Source organism: Mandrillus leucophaeus, unplaced genomic scaffold, assembly GCF_000951045.1.
Source record: "Mandrillus leucophaeus isolate KB7577 unplaced genomic scaffold, Mleu.le_1.0 Scaffold354, whole genome shotgun sequence".
Classification (NCBI taxonomy): domain Eukaryota; kingdom Metazoa; phylum Chordata; class Mammalia; order Primates; family Cercopithecidae; genus Mandrillus; species Mandrillus leucophaeus.
The window spans coordinates 1,223,937-1,228,144 of NW_012103743.1; the positions used below are offsets into that span (position 1 = coordinate 1,223,937).

Sequence of the window (4,208 nt, forward strand, 5' to 3'; positions counted from 1 at the left end):
GAGACGGGCGGATCACGAGGTCAGGAGATCGAGACCATCCTGGCTAACACGGTGAAACCCCGTCTCTACTAAAAATACGAAAAAAAACTAGCCGGGCTCGGTGGTGGGCGCCTGTAGTTCCAGCTACTCAGGAGGCTGAGGCAGGAGAATGGCGTAAACCCGGGAGGCGGAGCTTGCAGTGAGCTGAGATCCGGCAACTGCACTCCAGCCTGGGCGACAGAGCGAGACTCCGTCTCAAAAACAAAAACAAAAACATAATATTATGCCTGTTCGTGAGTTACCTCACCACTGTATTTGTCCATCGGAAGGGCATTGTATCCACTGGCTTTCCTCTTTCCCCATCCTCCAGGAGGCCCCCACCTTTTCTTTCCTTTCTTTTATTTTTATTTTTTTTTAATTTTCTGAGACGGAGTCTTGCTCTGTCACCCAGGCTGGAGTGCAGTGGTGCCATCTTGGCTCACAGCAACCTCCTTCTCCTGGTTTCAAGCAATCCTCCCGCCTCAGCCTCCCAAGTAGCTGAGATTACAGGCGCCTGCCGCCACGCCAGGCTAATTTTTTGTATTTTTAGTAGAGATGGGGTTTCACTGTGTTGGCCAGGCTGGTCTTGAATGCCTGACCCCGGGTGATCTGCTGGCCTTAGCCTCCCAAAGTGCTGGGATTACAGGCGTGAACCACCGTGCCTACCCCCGACCTTGAAGAGACTTTCACAACGAATGAGAGTGTGGAAACTTTCTCAAATGGGTGGCTACAGTGGCTTCTAAGTAGTTTCCTGAACTTCTTGTTCAGCGACGCTCAGATTTCCTGAGGCTGTTACTGCTAACCTTTGGGCAACCTGAATTTTTCTCTAGACTTTTACAGCAAGCTGAATTCTGCTGGTTTCCGCTAAAGAAACATGGAAACATGCATTGGTTTTTCATGAAGCCTGTAACTTGTTACAGTCGTTTTCAACTCATAAAGCTCTCTTATGTATGCTATTTCATTCAGTCTTCAAAATTACCTTTATGGTAGGTCTATTATTAGTATTATTAACTATACTTTTTGGAGGAGAAAGTCAAAATTCAGAGAGGGAAAATGTCCTATCACAGTGACACAGCTAGTAAGTGGCAGATCTAGAACCCAGGTTAATGCATTAATACCACCGCCACTCCAGCCCCCTTTTCCCTCCTCTTCCTCTAGGGCCCCCAGGATGAGCTGAGAACTGGGGGCTGCCCAAAGGAGAAGAGACTGAGGGAGCTTCAGGTCTATTCTCTCTCATTTAGCTAGAGTGTCTCATTTCTGTCTGTTTTATAAATTGGCGTTTTAAGTTTTTTTGTTTTTTTAGAGTAATTTTGGCTATGAAAAGAATTTGGAAACACTAAGTTTGAGGACTCCACATTTTCTAAAAACATTTGTAACGTTTTTCATTTCTTAGAAGCCCAGAAGTTGATGACAGCAGTGCCCAGAAGAGCTGGTGGTTTCCGAGCTGGTTTAACAATGGGTAAGGTGATCAGACAGCAGTCGGTGTTTGCCCACCCACCTGGTGCTTGCAGAGGGTCCACACACAATGGTTTCATGTTCATGACCTTCTCAGTCACTCATCTTTCTTGCTTATTGAAATTATATGAAGAATATTTTGTGAGTGGGACTAGGACATTTAAGGGTTGGTTTTGTTTTTGAGACAGGGTCTCGCTGTCACTCAGGCTGGAGTGCAGTGGTGCAAACATAGCTCACTGCAGCTTCAAACTCCTGGGCTCAAGTGATTCTCCTGCCTCAGCCTCCCGAGTAGCTAGACTATAGGCATGCAGTACCACACCCAGATAAATACGTTTTTTGTTTTGTTTTGTTTTGTTTCAGTTAAGTTGGGGGCTGAGGCTTGGGCTGAAGTTTATTTTTTTATTTATTTTTTTGAGATGGAGTTTCTCTCTTGTTGCCCAGGCTGGAGTGCAATGGCGTGGTCTCAGCTCCCTGCAACCTCCACCTCCTGGCTTCAAGTGATCCTCCTGCCTCAGCCTCCCAAGTAGCTGGGGTTACAGGTGCCCACCACCACACCTGGCTAACTTTTGTATTTTTAGTAGAGACGGGGTTTCACCATGTTGGCCATGCTGGTCTCGAACTCCTGACAGGTGCTCCGTCCACCTTGGCCTCCCAAATTGCTGAGATTATAAGCGTGAGCCACCATGCCTGGCCTGGGCTAAAGTTTAGATTGCAGAAAAGACAATCATAAACTAAAATGTTCTTAGAGGAATTGTCTTATCAAGTTTCCCTCACCCCACTGAAATAACCTGATGGTTGCTGGGTCATTACGCTGCTAACTGCACTGACTTGGAAGGGTAATGAGGTGAGTACTGCATCTTTTCATCAAAAATATGTCTTTGTGAATAAACGCTTAGTGCCTAGAGCCTTCTTCTGGTCAGTTCACTTAATGCATGCATAATCTGCCTTGGACCATATTTCCACAAGATATTCACCAGTTCTCTGACCACCGCAGTCACCTTCCCTGCCTTACCTGGTTTACTTTCCCTTTGTACTTAGGATCCACAATCATCAACAAGAGGAAGAAGACATAGACAAAAAAGAGGAAGAAAGGAGATCAAAGAAAGGAAGATGACACAACAGAGCTTCGGCTATGGGACTGATTTAATCCAAAGTAAGAAAAGCGGCGTCACTCCCTGTGCAGCAAATCCATGGCCCTACAGGAGGTGGTGTGGTAGTGGAGGCAACAGTGCCGTTGAGAACATTCCTGATTTGAGAGAAAGACCCTTAGCACATTAGACCTTTAACAGTAGACATATGTGTATGTGCATCTCTTTGATTGTGATGTAAAGTATATTTCTCACTGTGAGTTATGGTCAAAAACACTGTGCTAGGCATTGTGTTAGGGAAAGGAGACAGGAGAAATCAATCAACATGGTTATATTTGAGAAGTTCATGGTTTTATAGGGGTTGTTACTGTAAAACTAGTATTTGACTAGATTGGTAGGAGGCAGGATCAACTGGAAGGATGTGGTCCTGGGAGTGAGGAGATGGGAGCTGTCCAGGGTGACTTTGAGACCTGAGAGACTGGTGGGTGGTGGTACCATTGGCCAGAAAGGGGACTGGAGGAGGAGACACAGGCCTCAGAGCTGGGGGATGTGGGGACCTCCATTAGGAACACATGTGGATGCAGGTGCTTATGGGACATCTGGACAGAGTCACAGGGTGCTCCTGAGCTTGGCAGATGGTATGTGCTGGAGATGTGCAGTGAGGTATCATCAGAGTAATCAGGAGAGAATGGCATCATTTTTTTAAAAAATTTAAATTTTTAATTTTTATTCATTTTGAGACAGGGTCTTGCTCCGTTACCCAGGCTGTAGCCCAGTGGTGCAATCGTGGCTCACTGCAGCCTTGACCTTCCAGGCTTAGCCTCCTGAGTAAGGGGGCTTGGTGTGTGCCACCACAGCTAGCTCATTTTTAATTCTTTTGTAGAGACAGGGTCTTACTATGTTGTCCAGGCTGCTCTTGAACTCCTGGGCCTAAGTGATCCTCCCACCTTGGCCTCCTAAAGTGCTGGGATTACAGGTGTGAGCCACCATGCCCAGCCTGAAAATAGCACCTATCCCATTGTGAAGGATCTTGGGCTCTGGAAAGACTGAATGTGTTCTGGCAAATTCTCTCATTGTTTGGGGATAGAGGATCCATGCCAGTGGGGAGGGATGGGACTTTTAGCTTCCCATATGTCATTTGATGATCTGCACAACAGGGTAGGCATCTCTGAAATGCTAAACCACTCACAGAAACGTGAGAAGATGGAAGCACTGTTGCTTTGATAAAGCCCCTTAGATGGGGGATTGAGACTCCCCCAGGGGCAGGCTAGATGGGCCAGAGATGGTCCCTAAAGGCCCTTCTAAGGAGAATAGGGCAATTTTACTGTGGCACTTGTGCTTTGCTGAGCAGAACTTGGGAGGTGGGGCTGGGGCTGAATGACTGGGGGCAGAGAGGAGGGACAGACCACAGTCACCAGCTTTCACCCTCTCCACTCTTCCCCTTGCATGGCTTTGTCTCCAAATGAGTAGGGAGCAGATATTTGTTTTTAATTTGTCATTTATTTATTTATTTATTTATTTATTTATTTATTTATTTGAGACAGGGTCTCACTCTGCCACCAGGCTGGAGTGCAGTGGCACAATCATGGTTCACTGTAGCCTCCACCTCCTAGGCTCAAGCAATCCTCCCGCCTCAGCCTTCCAAGC

General features: G+C 46.7%; 1 pseudogene; it reads left to right on the forward strand.

Annotated features, from left to right (window-relative positions):
- The window catches only part of LOC105546342, a 28,412-nt pseudogene that overhangs the window by 5,634 nt on the left and 18,570 nt on the right, over nucleotides 1-4,208 (forward strand).